The sequence below is a fragment of the Crocodylus siamensis genome, chromosome 5 (assembly GCF_052110815.1).
Source record: "Crocodylus siamensis isolate JL-2025a chromosome 5, ASM5211081v1, whole genome shotgun sequence".
NCBI classification, from domain to species: domain Eukaryota; kingdom Metazoa; phylum Chordata; order Crocodylia; family Crocodylidae; genus Crocodylus; species Crocodylus siamensis.
In genome coordinates, this window is record NC_143399.1 from 183,112,364 (window position 1) to 183,132,162 (window position 19,799).

General features: G+C 43.9%; 1 protein-coding gene across 4 annotated transcripts in view; it reads left to right on the top strand.

The window, feature by feature from the left end:
- APBB1IP (amyloid beta precursor protein binding family B member 1 interacting protein) overlaps positions 1 to 19,799 on the top strand; it is a 107,303-nt gene that overhangs the window by 11,486 nt on the left and 76,018 nt on the right. For 2 of the 4 annotated variants that reach the window (XM_090047386.1, XM_090047384.1), the window contains exon 2: positions 10,338 to 10,433. The gene's annotated coding sequence lies outside the window, so the exon portion shown is untranslated. The remainder of the gene's footprint in view (positions 1 to 10,337; positions 10,434 to 19,799) is intronic. The other 2 variants (XM_090047385.1, XM_090047383.1) reach the window with 1 other exon arrangement.

Consider the following 19,799-nt stretch of genomic DNA (forward strand, 5'->3'; position numbering starts at 1 on the left):
CCTTCCAACGGAGAAATAGTCCCATATTAAAGTCTGAATGCCACTGCAAGCAACAAAGAGTAACAGCAATATTTAGAAACATGTACCAGTCAGCTTATTTCATTTTTACCCCAGATCAGCAGGTGATGGCAAATTTTTCATTCCAGTGTCAGTTCAATTAGATCTAAATTAAACAGTCTAAATTAATTTATATGACATTTAAATAAAGGACTGGAAGGATTTCTGGAATGTGAAAGTTAAGGGTGCTTACACAAGTTACACTTTTTGCACAATCTGGCCTCTGGGGAAAGTGCTCTACAGCCATGACAAAACACATGTCCTGAGCACCTTAGGGAACTTTTGTTCCCTAAGGCATCATGTAGGCATTATAAGATGGAAGAGAATGTGTAATACGAGAACACTTTCACACAGATACACAATAAACATTTGAAATGCCAAATCCCCAACTGTACACCAAATCCCTCAAGAATTTCCTGCCATCTCCTCAAAAATTATTCCCAACAGATTCCAGGAACCCTTCAGTGTCAATGACGGGTTGTATCTCCATGCTGATTTTATGAATGCCTAATTCCCTGTAACAGTTTTGGAGGCCTAATATAGCTGCTGATCGCTCAATTCATAGAAAGGGCACCTGGAAGCTATCCCTTTACCATGGATTGCAGTGTCAGGAGAAGAAAAGGCATCTGGCCATTGCTGCTCCAACTGCTGAGAGATGTCAGTTCCATTAGTGTCAGCCTGAAGGCTAAAACAAACTTCAAAGTAAAGGAAATCTTGAAGTAGCATATGCTGGGGTCATCCTCATTGCCTTGGAAGTTTCAGTCTGAATGCCACCACTTAGATTTGTGCTGCAAGAGGAAGACATGGAATATCACCTCCAAGGGCAGTAGTTATCAACCTTTTTTAGACTCGAGGAACCCACTGGAAAAAATGCCAGCTCTTAGCTTTCATTTGGTTTTTGATTGTGGAAAAATAGAGCAATTTTGTAATGAACTCAGATCAGAACAGGTCAGAAAGTTTTTAACACTACGGATTCTTATTTGAAAACTCGGTGTTTATCTTGTGAATCATGTTTTCACATTTAACAGTGCTAATGTTGTGTGGTAACCTGTGGCATCCTTGAAAGGGTCTAAAGATGCCCTAGGGTGCCATGGCATCCTAGCCGAGAAACACTGTCCTAGGAAAGGAGAGCAGACATGTGATCTGAAAAAGAACTAGGACATGAGTTTGAAGGCCAGTGGACAAACTATTTAGAAATTAAAAGAAAGTGAGGGAATGTGCCTCAAAAGAGAGAGGATTGCTGGGTGCTAAGACTCAGAATATTTTCAACCAACATGTTCTATCAGTTACTCTTTAGAAACTTTAACACATGAGGATGCTTTTTCCAGGGGTTTCACAACCAGCATGATTTTGCAAGCATGATCTTACTCTCATGCTTTGAATTTGGTCATGTTCTCATGGCTATTATTTCTAAAGCAATGGACGTAGCACAGAACATAAAATTATAGTAAGGAACAGTGTCAGGACTAGATACTTCCCCCCACATCCATTATTGCTGGTGGGCAGTCCATGGGTTAATTGCATGACTTATAGCTCAGTTGTCTTCACATAGATTCCAGTCTATGGTTGGATTCAGTGAAAATGTTATCATCCTCTGCCTGGCAGGGAGAGACTAGAGAGCAACAATGAAGGTGTGTACACTTAGGTCTGACTAGTAAACTGCCAGTGCAGAGAATATAAAAAGGGAGAGGAGGTAGAAGAAGAGCCCCTTGAAGCACATAAGTACCTTTATTTATAGATACCAGAAACCAAGCAGCCTCCTGAGTGCAGTTTTTAAATATAGCTACCTGCAAGAGGCAGGACAAGAGACTGGTGCAATATTGTATAGATGCTCAGACTTCTAGAGTACATGTGACAACTGAGCTCATGCTGGTAGTGAGTAAAGACTTACTCATCAGGCAACAGTTCTGTGACCTTTTGTGAAGTCATTTTATGCTTTCCAACAGCCCATGCTGCAAAAACATTAGTCCCCATGGGGTAATGACTGACACATACCTGGATATGGAGACCTACTATTTCACCTATTAAAGTTATTCCATCTGGGGTGTAGTTGGGGCTCATTAGCAGCGCAGTGTGAAATTTGCCTTGGTACTTCATCTGTTATATCAGATCTCTGAATAACAGACTCCGGTGCTCTCATGCAAACACCTATCAGATGTAACATTTTTTAAAAACACAAAAATCTTGTATAGACTTCTGTTAGCTAAGCAAAGTTTTTCAAAAATACCTTTTTAACTCGGAAATTCCCATACCTTAACCATATGCATTCCCAGTAGCCAGAGACTTATATTCCTTTATCAGATGTATCCTCATTTTTCTGGTCCAGGAAGCACACCCCTATGAGTCACTTTCATGGAGAAGTTGGGGCTACTTTGTACAGTCCTGGCAGACTTTCTGCCATTGTGCTTGTTTAAGCTAGATATAGACCAAGGCTTAGTGTATTTATATTAGCATTTTGAACCTCCTACACTATCTGATTTAAAGTGGACAGGCAGGTAATTATTTAAGAGCTGTGTATAAGACAAAGGTATGCAGAGTGTTTTTATAGCCCCTCCCTTGAATTGCTTTCAGTAGCAAGCAATCATGATGAGATAGGATTCCCCACACTTATAGAAAGATAATAGACAGTCGTGGTCTACACCAGTAGAGAGTCCATGACTGATTAGATTATACACTTCCTTGGGTGGTGCAGAAAAAGTCTTTGTGGGTACTTGCATTTTTTTTTCTTCTTGACTGCCTTTCTTAATCCTTAAAGAGAATTAACTGGAGGATTCTAGGGTGAAGGGTGTATAGGAAAAGATGGGTAAGGAGGAGAGATATCAAAGAATATACGCAGGGTGTATAGCCATATATACCAGACATTTCTAGTACGGAAATACTTTAGGAAGGCAGGGTACTCTTGTGAGTATGTGGGGTACAAAGGGATGTGCACTTGGTGGAGTTTAAGGTATGAACATGAATGGTAAATACTAGGACAGTGTCTGTTAAACCAGTTCATCCTAGAAGTATTGATAAGTTTTCTTAGTGGTTAGACACTGCATGTTTGTCTGGAAAGCAGACTGATCTTGAAAGTTTGGGGTTTTTTTTAAATTATTAGCACTCTACCATTCAGTATTCTGAGAATTCTGTCAAAAATAGAAACAATATGGTTGTATTAGAAAAACCAGTCAAATTACATTTTCTATAAGCAGTTTGATTGGAAGCTAAAATTAAATAACATTTTTCACTTGAGGTGAGAATCAAATAGCATCATTTTCAGAAAAAAATGGACACAAAAGTTTTGCACAGGGAAACTTGGAACTCACATAGCTCAGAAAGACTAACACTGGAGATAAAACATCCTTTTAAGCAACTGAGGGAGTGTTTCACAAATATGAGCTAAAATAAACACCCATCATTGCAGCAGTTTCAGTTTAGTTTCATAGCTTGCTGATTATTTTGCTGCCAGAAAGCCAGTCATCCTGATGATATAGCACGTACATAGCTTGTTCAAGTGAGTCAGTGGTTCTGGAATAGGTCATTTGTAAATATAGATGCAGCACCAAAGTCATGCCATTTTAATCCCTATTTCAGTGGTGTGTATCATGTTTTTATACAAAAATTGACTCTGCTAAAGCTGTTTGCAACTTTAAAAACCCTTTCCCCTACCACATAAGGGTTGACTCTTACCAGAGCAACCATTCCACTCCTATTTGGTAAAGGAAAGAGGGGTGGGGAGAAGGCAGATAGTATTGCAGTGATATTCCCTTGTGGAATTAAAAAACAAAACAAACACCAACAACTCTTCCGCCTCTGCCATCATCATCATGGAAAAAATAAAAGAAAGACCTAAAAAAAAAGTCACAGTGTTCTTTTGCATAGCCCCAGAGCGGTTAACAGCTCTGTAGAAGGTGTCACCTGAAAACCAGACACAGCAATGCAGATACAAGATCACTAAGGCACAGGAACCAGCAACACAGGACCGGAGAACAGAGGAGTTTGAACAGGGAGTTGGCTATGGAGTTTCCCTAGTCATTTTCTTGCTCTGTAAGCCTTCTGAGTACAAGCAGGTAAAAGAGAGAGAGGGAATTTCTCCAGGACACAGCAGCAGAAGAGGAAAGAGGAGATAGCAGGAAAATCAAAAGGATGGCTGGAAAACAGCAATACCAAAGCCCCTGCCACACCTAGCTTTTCCTCTGCCTGTACCTGTGCAATCACTGTACAGGCACAGCCCTAGGCTACTGAGGCTTCCACCCAGATTTTGGCATGGCTTTGCAGTGACCGTGGTCTGCATGTCAAGAGTGAGAAAATCAAAGATTCCATTGGTCCCTTAAGGAATGCAGAAGGCAATCTAGTCACAGACAGTACAGAAAAGGATGAAGTATTTAATGCCTCTTTTGTGTCAGTTTTTACAAATAGAGGCAACTACCAGGTGTCAGCAGAGATTGAGAAAGAGACAAATAGCCTAGAGTAATGGCTGAACAGGCTAGGGATTACTTCACAAAGCTAGTTGCTTTCAAAAAATCAACAGGGCCAGACAGGATGCACTTGAGGGTACTGAAGGAATTGGCTGAAGTAATTTTCGAGATATTGACTATCCTTTTTGAGAACTCAGACACTGAATGAGGTCCTGGATGACTGGTAGTAAAGCATTGGAACAAGCTACCTAGAAAGGTTGTAGAATCTCCATCCTTGGAGGTTTTTAAGACCCAGGTAGACAAAGCCTTGGCTGGGATGATATAATTGGGGATGGTCTTGCTCTGAGCAAGTGGTTGGACTAGATGACAACCTGAAGTCCCTTCCAACCCTAATTTTCTATGATTCTGACAGGAAAAGGACCCATCTTGAAGAAGGGGGTTCCAGGGAATAATAGACCAGGCAGCTTGACCTGTATAGCTGGAAAGATCATGGAGCAGTTCTCAAGGAATCCACTGTGAAGCACCTAGAGGAGAACAAAGTGATCAGGAACAGTCAGCATGGATTCACCAAGAGCAAGTCACCTGACCAACCTGATTGGCTTCTGTGATAAAGTAACAGGCTCTGTAGGTGAGGAGAGAACAGTGCAGCCAGCTCTATGCCAAGCAGCTCTATCCCCAGAGCAGCCAGCTCTATGCCAAGCAGGGCAGCTGCCAGCAAGCCCAATGCTTCCCACCTGGCAGGAGGCTCACTGCCAGCTGCCCCACATCTGAGACAGCTCCCAGCAAGCCTCATGTTGGACAGGGCTTCCCTGTCCAGGTGGGGGCTTGCTGGCAGCTGTGTGTTTATGGGTATAGGGCCAGGAGAGCTCTATTCTCTGCGGGGCAGCTGTCTCCTGGTTGGTATAAATCAAAATTCCCTCCTGCTGTGCATAGGGTCAGAAGACAGCAGCCACTACAGCTGGCAGAGCTCTCCTGGCCCTGTGCCTCAAGCCAGCCCATGGAGTAGCACCTGGGGAAACCTGGAGCTCCCCCTGGATGCTGCAGGGGGGCAGAGTAGGGCAGGACAAGTCTGCTCCTGTTGAGAACAAATCTTATCCCAATAGGGAGCATGTACAGATGTGCTTCCAGGAACACTTACTGCATAGTATTTTACTATGCAGTAAGCCTTCTGCTAATTAATAGTACGTGTAGACATGCCCACTGAGTAGTTCTCAATGATTCGCTGGGCACATCTATACTTAAGTTACTGTGCAGTAACCAAAAACTACTGCACAGTATGGGCATGTGTCTGCACATGCGTACCCATACTGCACAATAACTATGGCAACTTATGTCGACTGCATGATGCAGGTAGCAAGCTTGCTCCTGAACAGTTACTGCACAGTCAAGCACCAGTAGATGCCTTACTGTGCAGTAGCTCTGTTTGTGCCGACTGCACTGTAACCTACACATGTATATGCTGGTTTAAGAACCGCTACATGTGTAGATACGCCCACTGTCTAGTTGGAAGGAGGTATCAAGTGGGATTCCCCAGGAGTCTGCTCTGGGTCTGGTATTGTTCAGCATCTTCATTAATGATTTGGATGGTGGGATTGAGTTCACACTTAACAGATTTGCAGACAATGTCAAATCAAGTAGAATCCAGAATGACCTGGATAGACTGGGGAAATGGTCCTCCAATCAGATGAGATTCAACACAGACAAGTGTGAAATCCTACTCTTAGGACAGAATAACTGTATGCACAAATACAGACTGGGGAATGACCAACTAGTTTGCAGTACCGCAGAGAAAGACTGGGGGGTTATAGTGGACCACAAGCTCAGTGTGAGCCAACAGTGTGCTCTTGTTGCAAAAAAAGCCAACAGCATCCTGGGTTAGTTTAGTACCTGGACAGGGATGATCTAGGTGTAGCTATGACTGTTTTCTAGCATGGGAATTTTCCACTCTTCTAGGCTTTGCAGGGTCCTGCAGGAGGGCTGTGATCTCCCCAAGGCCTCCTTCCTGTGCCAAGTTGGCCCAAAGGAATACTCCATTCCTCACCAGCATCAGAAGCTGCTCCTGCAGTCATGTCTCTCCCCTCTTGCTTGCTCTGGAAGAGCTCCTTCCCCCTTGGCTGCAGGCAGGAAAATGCCATCCTGGCCTCAGCCCTAGGGTTTATATGTGAGCCAGGCCCTACCCCTTCCGGTCAGCTGACCGCTGGCAGGTGTGAGCCACTAGCTCACTCTGGCTGCCCTGGTAAGCAGCAGCTAGGACTCCCCACTCACTGCTAGGGCTGTTTCCCTTGTAGTTTCCACTTGTCAAAGGAGCAGGGAACCTGAGTGCACTATGACACTTCCCCCCCACACACACACATGCACACTTTTTCTGCTATATGTGTCAGGGTATTTTTAATCCTTAACAGCAGAGACAACCCAAGCAGGCTGCAGGGCCCCAGGCAAATCAGACTGTGTGGGGCCCTGTCCCTGCGTGGCCTGGATGTGAAGAAGCCGCTGCCGCCTGTGGAGGGGGGGCAAGCGGCCAGACACAAAGCTGACAGCAGCAGCGCAGTCACCATGGCCACTCTGCCTAGCTCTGCAGGGCCCCCCAAAGCGCAGGGCCCAGGGCAGTCACCCTGATTTGCCCCCCTCTAGGGACAGCCTTGCTTTCCAGAGACATTGAGTGTTGGCTATAGCCAAGACTGGGGACCTCATCTGGGGTGTGCCAATGCTCCTGCTGAGAACAAAACTGATGGTGTCTGGTTGGAGGGTCTTATGCCTCCACTCAGGGTCAGACTAATCTCCATATCTGGGGTCAGGAAGGAATTTTACCCCATGGTCAGTTTGGTGGGGACTGTGGTGGGGGGGGGTTGCCTTCTTCAGTAACAGGAGGAGCTGCCCTCTGCCCAGGACTTTTTGAGCATATATTGACAACATTTTATAGAAGCAGGATATTGGTTGCCATGGTTCTTCTACTTTACCTGTGGCAGGTTAGAGTGTAGTCTTTGTTGTGTCAAGGTTGATGGTAGTCTTATGTAAAGCTTAAATTACGTTTGTATGCGATGTTTTGGATATGGATGATCCTGCCTCAGGCAGGAGGTTGGATTAGATGACCTCTGGAGGTCCCTTCCAGCCCCACTTCTCTATGTCTCTATGACTATGACTCTATCCTTGGAAACTTTCAAAAGCGGGTTAGATAGACACTTGGCTGGGATGGTTTAGTCAGGGATGATCCTACGAGGGATCAGGGATGAGTACAGGCCTGGACTAGTGGACCTTGTGAGGTTCCTTCCAAGCCCTACTTTCCTAGGATCCTATGACCACTGTGGCTGGTGATGCACAGACTCCCATGAGCAATGCAGCTCCCTTACGGCATTCTCCCAGGATCTTATACTCCACGCACCATACACTGTCTCATTTTCCTAGACAAGGGGATAGCCAGTCCAGAAAACAGTTAGTACACAGCTTGAAAATTTACCCAACTCCACTAGCCAGGTCTAGTAGCAGGACCCGCAATATTAATTCTCACATCACTCGCTGTGATTTTTATGCATGTTCATAAGTTGAAAATATCTATCAAATAACCATGCACATATTGGATCATTTATTTGCTTCATTTTATTTTAACACTGGAATTGCACTCTGCAGAAGAAACCCACATTTACTTACTTAGGGTTGTTTGGATTTGTTCTCTCCTTTTCTCTCCTGTTTTTGAGTCCTTCTCCATTATGTCTTGGTATCTTTTCTTCCATTTTTCACTGTCTGTTTTCAAAGTTTATGTCTTCCTTGTCAGACCTTTTTAAAGATAATAAGCGAGGATAGTGATTTTTGCTGTATGCTGGCTACTTAACTACCTGGGATTATGAAGAAATTATCTTTATAGGCAAGCTATTCCGTAATTGTCCCTTATGAGATTTCTTGTACTTACCTCTAATAGCATCTGGTGCTGATTATTATTGAAGGCAGGATACCAGATTAGGTGAACCATCAGTCATATTTAGATAGCAATAACTATATTTAACTATTTTGAACTATAGCTTTTTCCTCTTCTTCTCTCTTCCATAGTTTATGCTATTTTTCCACTTCACCCCATGCTCAGCATTTTATTACAGTCCTTCCCCTCAGTTCTCTTCTAGCTTTTCATTATTCTTTCTACCTACATTCTTTCCTTCTCTTTCAAACAAGTGTAAACTTCTCTTTTCTCTCTTTCCCTACTATCTGGACAGTGCTTTTTTCTAAATTGCCAGAATTTGATGCCTTTTAAACTGTTTTCAGTTGTTTCTCTCTGGCAACACAGGTTTGGTTCAATACACTAATATGATTTCAGCATCAGACAACACTAAGCAGTGGAGGGAGGAGTCACTAATGGATGGGAGGATGGAGGGAAAATAAGTAGTAAAACAGCAACTTTTATGAGTCACCAAATGGCAAAGCATCTTTAAACAGTGGGGAAAGCACAGGAAGATATTAAATATCACCAATTAATCACTGACTTCTACTAATCCTTTGCCATTTGAGATTCCATCAGATAAAAACAGTGAACCAGTCAAAGCCTGATTCTCTGGGTTCTTGTACCTTTTCTTGTCATTTATACCTGTGCAGAGCTGGTGTAAAATACTGTGAAAACGTCACAGTGTCTCTTCTTGCTCACCTCTTGAGGGTATATTTTTTGTGTAAGACAGATAATTTTGTAATAACAGGGCTCAGATGGTTAGCTACACAAAATCTGTGGTACTCTGAGACTAAAGCCTGATTAAATCTGGTCCCAGACAGAAAGACCTAAATGAAAGGGGATCTGCAGGCATATCCTCTCCTGTAGCTCTGCCCTTCAGGTGCCTGGTGCTTTTTATTTTATCTTTTCACTAACTAATTTAGGTGCTTTCATGTGACACAGCTCTCCAGCTACATAGAAATCCTTCCCCTGCAGGAGTCAACATGTGGTTCCAAAGCAGAGACCTGAACAACAAAAATAGATCCAGGTTTTCCCCAGGCTCAAATAATACCTCACCAGCATACTTGTCCTTCTGGCCTTGTATACAGGGCTGCTTTGCCACATAGAGTTGGTGAGCAGACAGACACTGTTGCCTCTATCTAGGCTTCTCTGCCCACATCTGAGACCCCAGGGAGGTATCTCTGTTCACTGTTCTATTGTATTCCTCTCCCAGCACTACTCCCTACAGTGCTATCACTAGTCAAGCCACTTTGCTGGCCATTTCCTGTCTTATGATCACCACCTTTTTGCTCGCTCCCTTTTCACTTTTCTGATATGCAACTGTAGAGAACTGTTCAGGGGGTCACTAATTCCCACGAGTCTTTCTTGACTGAGGTTCTGAGACCACTCAGTAGTCTTACGTGATCCTTTACCTCCAAGCACAGGATCCACAGTTCAGTCCTCCCGAGTATTACTCTTATTACTTGGCATTGGACTAGTAGCTGAACAAATAAGCAGTCAGGGCCCTGCTGGACTTGTATAGCCTGAGTTGCTCTGTCTCCACTGCCGTTGTTACCCAAGCCAATTATAGATACAAGCTAGCAGTGATATGTTTGCACATGCAATCGCAGGTTTTGTCTTCAGTGGAGACAAACCCTAAGAGACCCTAAACTTCAGGACTGATCAAGGACAATAGTGACCACAGGATCCTTGCAGCGATGCAAACAAGCAGTCCAATTATACAACTCACTGCATCCCTTTAACTCCAAGAACAGGATGATCTGAGACTTCTCCCTGACACTCCCCTGTTAACCTTTCTTCAGTTTCAGAGAGAATAGCCTATAGCCACAGTAGCAAAGACAATATTTAGTTAAGCTGAAAGGTTAGGAGGTAAAAAGGTTCTTATGTATTTGGGGGCTAAGGAGGGAATGAAGGAGAATGTCACAGGCTAAACTTATTTCATATTAATGTGTCAGCAGAACCCAGGAGACACAGTCAGGATTGTGCTAGGTGCTGAAGAAACCCACAGGAAAGTCATCTTTGTCCTGAGTACAGGAAAATCCAATTCCAAGGTACGTGCACATATTTTTTGAAAATTTGTCCTCCACTAGTATTGTCATGTATAAGAAGCCCCACTCTGCTTAAATAATTACTAATAGCACACAGCAAAACAACAAAGTGAAATATAAGCAGCATTGTTATTAAAATGTATCAGGGTGACTTCCAGGTATATTCAATTTTCTCCCTTTGGACTGATAAAAAACTTCTCTTAAACTTAACTCCCATGCATTCATTCTCTTCCCACATGAACTACTTGCTCCATATATGCATTACTTCAATATATATGACTTGAGTGCACATTTTCTACACATTTAAAAGAAAAAGGACCTTTAAATGCTGAAAGAAAAGGTTTCTGTGCACCAGAAGTAGAATTATGAATATTTCTGGTACCCTTATCAAAAAAGAGTTTGCACTTATTTCCAGATGCACAGTTCTGGAGTGGACAGTAGCAAACCAGATGTGGGCTTGATTGTTAGTCGTACCTTCTGGCTTGTCGTGGTCATGCTAAGTATTGGTGTGACACAAGTTTGTAAGACAACTTTAGTAAGAGTTTCCCCTATAATTCATGTAGAGAATTGTGCTGCAAATATGTTCTGGAACAATAAACTACAAACACATATTGACCTTATCAGTGCCAAAAGGATGAACCATTGTCAAGTTTTTTATGTAGGACGGCCACTCAGGGAAGCTTTAGTGCTACAAATCTGCAAGATAAAGATTGTTTCACATTATTGTTTTAACACGTCATTGTAATTTAAAGTTGAGTAACTGCAGGTGTTTTATTCCTAAACTGTTTTGTTCCTAAACTGTTCTGTATAGAGCACATATTACTGTTGTACTTCAGTCCTCCTAAAGCTGTTATTCATGTGTTACCACACGGACTCCATTCTGTTATGAACAGGGATACGAAGCGCTGCACCCAGCCACACCCATACTCAGATAAACATACAAGATGACTTTCAGTTGTGGCTAACAAAATGTCTCAGGGCACCAAATGAGCCTATGCCTAGAGATATAAATAATAAACTATTTTCAGCATTAATTGTGCATGCAAGGTTTTTTCTTGGAGAGTACCATTCAGCTTCTAGGTCAGAGGCAGCAGAGTGGCAGTGGGTAGGGTGGAGGGAATTACTTCTGAATTTGGGGGCATTTGTGCAGGAGTTTGCCTTTTTATACTTTCTTATTTTAAAACTTTATTTTTTTGTAAGCTGTCCTGAGCCTTTTTTGGGAAGGGTGAAATGTAAATCAAATAAATACTAATATTAATAAAAAAGAAATGTTGAAAGTCAGTATTCTTGTTGATCTAGTGCAGTGGCTAGAATCTTTTGCAGGCTCTGACTCAATTACTACAGAAAAAGGTTAAGCATAAAGAATAAGAAGGACGATTGTGATTCCCCTCTCCCTAGACCTAGTTTGAACGTCCAGGTTAAGAACCCATGGTCTTAAAGGTTGGTACAGTAGAAGTTGTACAATAAGGGCAGCATTCAGCAAGGCCTTAACTTTAATGAATTACTCCTAGGAAAGGAAAGCAGTGACCTATTACATCTCACTTGAAGAGGTTTATATTTTAGAGTTAAGATATTATCTGCTGAAATATTGGCATCTTCTCTCTAAAACATTAGCTTCCTCAAGTGGGATGTAATTGTGTTACAGCTGTCCTTGTATGAATAAAATTCACATCATCATGGAGCTTTTGTTCTTGAGATCTTGACTCCATAGAAAACTGACAATAAACCTTGTGCACCTAGACCTGTAAGATAAATCAGATTTTGACCCACAGGGCTTTCTAGACATATATCTACTAAACCACTGTTAGGATCCTCTGAAGTGCCCCACAAGATGCATCTACACATGCCCCTTACGGCACAGCTGTTACTGCTCCATCATTTAGTACTTGCTTTAGGAACTCCTAATTGACAGCGCAGTAACGACCATTACTACACCGTCCCAGTAGTGCACAGTTATTTTTAGCAGCTACGTCACCATAGTGGTGCACTGTAGCGAGGTAGGGGCCATTTTAACTAAGGTCAGGCAGGCAGAGTCTGCAGTGTGTTATTTGCAGCTGAGGGAGCAACATCACCTGGCTGAGCTGAGGCTTGCAACATCTTGGAGGTAAGGGCAGGAGCTGAGGGAATGGCTTGGAGGCTTCTGGTCCGGGGCACAACCTAAAATGTCACCCTGCCAGGGAAGGCAGGCCTGGTGGCACTGTCAGTGGCAAAACTGGGCTGATGCCCCATGGGCAGATTTGATATTGTGATCTAGTCCAGTGCTATGAAAATAAATAAATAGCCTGCACTTCCCTTTGCTAAAATCCATCCAATTACTCCTTCCATAATACACCCTTGGATTACCCATACCGTTTCTCTCCTGTCTTTATTTTATGCACTTTGAATGCCTGTAGATTATTAAAATCCCATCAGTTGTTATCTGAAGAGCCCACATTTACTTCTTATGGACCTATTCCTCTGGTCCAGGGACGATGCATAGGGGGTGCACGTGGCGGTGCACCCACTGGAAAAAGACATCGGTGGCATTGGCAGATGGTCCCTGATCGCCCCTGGCTGTGGGTGCCTGCGGGTCATCGCCAACCCATGGTTGGTGCTCGCCACCTTGCCGCTGCTGCCAACAGTGCCAGCGGTGTCTGCAGAAGCTCACCACTCCTGACTACTCCCACAGCCATTGGTGCACAGCCGTGCCCTCCTGCAGCTGCTAGGGTATGCGCCATCCATGCTCTGGCCTTTTCTTACACTTACTCATAATACAAACACACACAACCCAAGAAGGTTGTATGTACTGGAGGATCAGGTATATTCCTTTGATCTTTCCTTAACCCTGTTTTTAGGATATTATTTTGTTACTAGCCAATTGCCTGTCAGGAATGACGGGGAGTGGGGGGAGGATGGATCGCTGCCGTCCACCGCTCTGTGCCACCAACACCTCCCAGGAGCAGGGGAGGTGGGAGAAGCTTGCCCCTCTGTCCCCCTCGGCCAGCACCCTGTGCCCCTGCCGCCTCCTGCCCAGAATGCTCTTAGAGCACGCTGACTGGTTGTTTCAGTCAGCATTGTGATTGGCTGCCAAGACAGCCAATCAGAGTGCAAGTAAAGCATTATGGACAGACACGCTAAGGCTTTTATTATATTAGCTATTTGGCTCAGTACCACCAACAGAGAGACTTACCTCTTAGCATGACAACACAGAAATTTGTCTTGGCATTTCTGCTACTACACTGTACCATGAACTCCTACTCAATCTGCCATCAGTTCTTGCTCCTATATATAATTTCGGCATTTCTGCTTTCCAAATATAGTGCCTCCATTCCAGTGAGTATATTTCAGATTACTCTTGTCAAGAGTTAATATTCTGCATTTAATTAACATGCTGCTTTTGTAACTGTTTTTCCAGGTGACTAGATAAGCTTAAATACAGCTGGTCTTCAGACTTCCTCGGAGCACTCTGTCAGATCCCTTCACCCCACTTGTCATTTATACTTCCTCTTTGTTTATAGCCTTCTAAATTAACTTCCATCAACTCAGCTGAGACTAGCAGAAGCACTAGTTAGTAATTTTGCTTGAGAAGTTAGTGTTTCCTGTTTGGTATTGTTTCCTGGCTTATGCAGAAACATTTTGGGTCATATGACATGGCTGGTAGACCACTTCTTCCTGTTAGGTATTCTTTAAAGAAAAGTAGGTTAGCTTTGCCAAAGCTCAAGACGCATTCTGCATTACAGTAGTGGACCTATTTAGTGTGGCACCCTACATGGGTTTTCAAAGCATGTTGCAATGTAGCCATTTCTGATTTCATATTAGTTATTACCTCCTACTCCTCTGGAAGAAGTAAGGTGAATTTTATTTTACTAGTAACTGCTAATTTATACCCAGTTTGTAAAAATTATCTAGGTGATGTATCTCATTTATAGAAGCTATTATTTGTGCAGATACAACATGCAAATCATGAAATTTACTTCCTTAATTCTTGCAGATGCAAACTTCTCAGTTTCATTCTCCCTGTGAGCTTCATAAATTTATTTGATTGCACTTAGAATATGTTTTAGTCACTCTTAGAATTCACAATATCAGCAAAGATTTCAGGGTGAAAATCCTAATAGATCTATCTGGCAGGTGCATGCACCAGTATTCCACATTTACTGCATGACTGCCATTGAAACATGAAACTGTGTGTCATATTGTGGCCAGCCCTTGGGTGCATGTAGAATTTGTGGTTCAGAAGGATTTTCTGATGAGGAAGTGTAGTTTTGCTTGTTACCAGGAAGTTGGGAGAGATTTTTCAGTTGCTCTGAATACTCACGGTCCATTTATGTCAACAGAGTTATGATATCTCTTACACTAGTTTAGCATCTGCCCCATGGTCGCTAGGTACCAAAAAGAAGAGAGACAGTGATGGTCCCTTTATGTAGGGCAGCATGCCAGCAGTTTATGGAGAGAGTAACTCTTCTCAATGCTTGGGCAGCAAGCATAAAAGCATGCCTGTGAGGAATTCTGGTCGAGAAAGACCCCTCTGAAACCGCGTAGGTGCCCAAGTCATATACTCTTGAACTTACTAGTATGCAGATATTTCATAATAATAAGAGGGGAAAGGAGTTATTTGGATTATATCTTTTATTGGGCCAGTTGCATAGCTGAGACAGAATTAGATGAGCTTTTGAATGCTTTCATAATAATGATACATTTTGAAGTCCCTGCACTACTTTCTTTGGGCCTTTCTTTGCTTTTCAGTCTGCAACCCCATGGACAGAATTCTGCCCTCTTATTAAGCTTACTTTCCTCTCCCTTAGACTATTTTTGAACTTGCCATTTTTTAAATTATTTTTTTTGTTGGCTCTTTCCTCCAGACCTGCTTCTTTTCTGTGTTTCATGCTACGGATGTGTCAAACCTGCAAAATTCAAATCTGCAGATGCATTCTGTGTGCATCTTACTAATATAAGAGTTGTTTATAAAGCCGGTTTGATTGTAAAACTTTTTTAAAATATTTTTTATTTTTCTGACATACGCATGTCTACATTTAGCAACATAGAAACACTGACAATGAATGTTGTTTCCTATTTTTAGCCTGCTAATAAAAATATTTTCACTAATCATGACGGCATCTGCAGTGACTGCTATGAATAAAATTGAAAAGAATTTATGGAGATACTGAAAACTGTTTTATTTGGGAAGTGGAAATAAATGTTTTTATAGCTTGGTGGACAGTATTAGTGTGTGCCACCTTTTTTAGATGAAAATTCTAGTCGTTTTTTCTTTTCTGGTTAGCACCCACTAACCTGTGGGAGGCATCTTGGAACATTAACCGTCCTGTAGACTAATAGGCAGCAGAACACTCTGTCCAGCTCAAATTTAGCAGAGTTTAGTACCACTGTCTCTGGACTGCTATAAGTCCAAAATTATTCTACAAGGCACATGCTCCATACGGACTGTTGAGCCGTGCTTACACCTGACTCTGGCAGTGAGCCAGGTTGGGGCTCTGCAGACCTTGATGAAGCTGCTTGCAGCCTCCCTGCCATCTGCTGCAAGTAGCCCAGGCTCTCTGGTGGGTGGCAGGGGCCTGCCCAGAGCCCGGCCCAGCTGTGGCAGGCAGTCGGGAGGCTGTAAGCCACTGCCCTGGGATCTGTGGAGCCCCGCTGAGCCCAGCTTATCACTGGCAGCGGGTGCATGTGCATCCTGGGGTGAACAGCGGGAAAGGGGCCAGAGCTGTGCTTCTACAACAAGGATTGGGCCTCTTGCAGCTCCCCTGCCACCCATGCCAACATCTTAGAAGTTGAGGTTGTGGGTGTTTCTGGCACTCTGCCTAGAAATGTTGCCGACCCCTGGCTTATAGCAATTTCAGGGTTGCTGCATGTTGCACTAACTTGTGCTAGAAGCTGAGACATCATCAGGCTCACTGAAGCACAACATGCTTCAGCAATATCCCACCCCCCCAGTTTAACATTGTTCCTCAAAGCCATTCATATCTGGCATAGATATAGCATGTAAACCACAGAGTGGATTTCCCTGAGCCAGAGAAACTCCCTGCTGTCTATTAGATGCAGCTTTGTGGTGTGGAGGTTTGAAAAGGCCTAGGACAGGGGTGGGCAAAATGGCAGATCTGGCCAGCAGCCAAACTCCATTTCCCAGCAGTCCCTGCCCACACGGCTGGGGCTGGTCTCCATGGAGAGCCAAGCCGCACCTATACTGTGATAGCACAAGGCTGGGATTGCTGTGGAGACCGGCCCAAACTGCACTAGCAGGGCATGCAGCAGGGCAGGGGGTTGCTGTGGAGCCACTGGGATCTTGCAATGGGGGCAGTTTGGTGTGGGTCCAGGGCAGAGCCGCAACCTGCAGACTGCACACTCTGGGCAGGGGCACTTGGGCAGCGGATCACGGCTCTGCCCCAGCTCCTTGGAATGGTGACAGCCTGGTCCCAAGAACATTGTACAACTTCATGCCCTAATGCATGATCCTGGGAGTTGGTGCAGCGTATTCTGTACTCTGAATATGGTTTGCACACGGAAGTAAGGCAAAGTACAAAGTCAGGCTGGGTGCACTATCTGGACAGTGCCTCAGAGTTAGCAGATGCTGTGTGCCTATTTATTCTTTCTGAATTGGGTGGGAGCAGGGAATGGACAGAGCCTTAGTGCTTCTTTCCCTGTCCTACTCCCGGACAGAACTGAGGTAAGGCAATAAGTGTTCTAATCTATTTTTGATAAATGCCACAAGCAAATTACCCCAGAAGCAGGGAGGAATAATGATTAAGAGGTATATCTGAATTATAAATCCTCGCAGGGATGTGGGAATTCTGGTACCATTTCCACACCCTTAGCAAAACTCACAGTCCACCCCCAGAAAAGAGCAATTGTTTGGCTATGGACAGAAGATGCACACAAACTGATTTAAGTGGTGATCAGAAACTGGTTTATACTTGTAACAGAGCATAAGTTCAGTGAAGATAAACCAGTGTCAAAATGGCTGAGACTGGTTTAAGGTAAGCCCGGCTGAATGTAGTTTCAGACTTAGCTGATTTGGGTCAAACTGGTTTATGGAACTTCTGTCCCAAACCCCTTCCTGGTAAAAATTAAGTCCCCTAGCATCCCAGCGTGCTTTTCAGCCCTGGGCTGGGCTGTCTGTTCCAGAGAGCAGAACTGGCCATGCCTCTTTCTGCCCTAGCTGGAGCTCTGGCTAGCTGAGAAGGAGGTTGAGACTGCAGGGTCAGCAGCATCTACACTCTGCTCAAGCAGGGATTCCCCCCTTCCTCCCCACCTCCCACTGCACAGACCTCAGATGCCTCTTTCTGCCCTAGCTGGAGCTCTGGCTAGCTGAGAAGGAGGTTGAGACTGCAGGGTCAGCAGCATCTACAGTCTGCTCAAGCAGGGATTCCCCCCTTCCTCCCCACCTCCCACTGCACAGACCTCAGATGCCTCTTTCTGCCCTAGCTGGAGCTCTGGCTAGCTGAGAAGGAGGTTGAGACTGCAGGGTCAGCAGCATCTACACTCTGCTCAAGCAGGGATTCCCCCCTTCCTCCCCACCTCCCACTGCACAGACCTCAGCTGTTATCTGGTCATGGTCACACCACCCCCATGTTAGCTAATGCTGAGAGTTATTTGTGTGTGTGCCTGCGTCTCCGATTCACTGGGACAGGCAGACAGAATAGTGTCTGCTTAAGGCTTTTTGGAGCTAATCAACAGCCCAGCTGGTAATGTCCCTCTGTTCTTCCTTAAAAATACTTTGCAAAAAGCTGTTTATGAAGAGCCTGAAATAATGAGAGGCTTTGTTTTCTTCATGGGCTGATAAGCTTTGTGTTCTGATAAACTCCCTGCTAACTGCTGGCTGCTGAGGGTGTGAGAAAAGACCCTGGTTTGTGATGCATGGAACCTGTGAGTGCCTGTCAGTTTGCTGCAGACAGTAAGAAGAAGCAGAGACAGGGAGATTGAAAAGCTCAGTATCATCAACAGATGTATGCAGCCCTCACAAGCAGTCCTATCCCATCCGCCCCCACCCACAAACCCTTTGCCTCAGAGTGCTAGCTAGCGGCTGGGGTCTGGCAACACTCCTGCCCCTTGAGCAGCAGGGGTGTGGGGAGAGTCTGGTAAGGGCTGCTTTCCCCCTCTCCCTCCAGGCACACTCTGGCTGGGGACTGCAGGCCAGGTTGGAGGTTTAAACCCCTCCCTAATCATAGCATCCTGCCAGGGCCTAGCCACACCCCTCTCAGCTTAACACTCTGGAAGGGAAAGGAGGGCTGCTTTAGCACCCCCCAGTTTCTAACCTGAGCCACTCCGGGCATGTGTCTGCATTTCCTGAATCAAAAGTAAATGTCTATCCATTTGCAAATTGGTTCAATCTCTGCAAGTTAGACTAACCTGCAAAGACTGAATCAGTTCAGACTTGGGCTTTTTTGATGTCTGTCCCTAGTCAGAAGAACAGAATTGCATGCATCTACCCCTAGGGCATGAACCTGTGTTTTCCCCATCCATATTAACTTTAATTTACCTCAGGCAGAAGTTAGTATTATGCTATAACACAGGAATAGTACATCCTGCTTTTATGCTAGATGACCCGTGAGGTTCTTCTAACTCTGGGATTCTGAGTTTTCCTTTTGTCACCATTCTTTCACATAATTTAGAAAAAAATATTTTAAAATATCACTGTTGTCTCACATGGTTTGTGCGAGCACTGGATTTGAGTAGTTGTCTGAAACAGCTAAGTAAGCTCCAAAGAGTTATTTTAAAGCTGTCTTTGTTTTTGTGGTGGGGGTTTGCCCCCTGACCTGGAGCTGATGGGAAGAACCAAGTTCTCAGTAAACACCGTAGTTCTAGCTCACCTGGGCTTCTTTAAAAATCCTCCCCTTGCCTCCCAAAATTTAAATTGATTTGAATGCTCAGGAAATAGAGGGTAACCTCTTTTTTATATATGCTTATTGTAAAATGTTCATAGTGTTAAGGAATAGCTGCTGGCTGCTAAGTGAGTTGTCTAATCCCGGCCCAATTTGTATTGCTTTTATACTAAATTATGACTTGAATGACATAAGCATGTAGCACATTTACTGTATGGATTTCCACAAATAACAACTGCATTGGTACTTGTCAGATAGTGTTTAACCATTAGTGAACAGATGGACTGCATCAGCAATTTTAATTTCTGAAGTTAATACAATCCAGAACCTGTTAGTATGAAATCGGATCTAAACAGTTCCTCCAGGCAGCTAAGTGAGGGTTGGTGTATGGATCTGTGTGTGTTCCTATTTATGTTAAACAGGAACAGATGAATTCACAACTATATTTTTAAGAGTTCTGTAAAGCTGGCAAGCATACTGTCAGTTGTCCTTGGTCTTATTTATTATTGACATGACGAATGTCCTGAAGCAGAATCTGGTGTCATTCTGCGTGAAC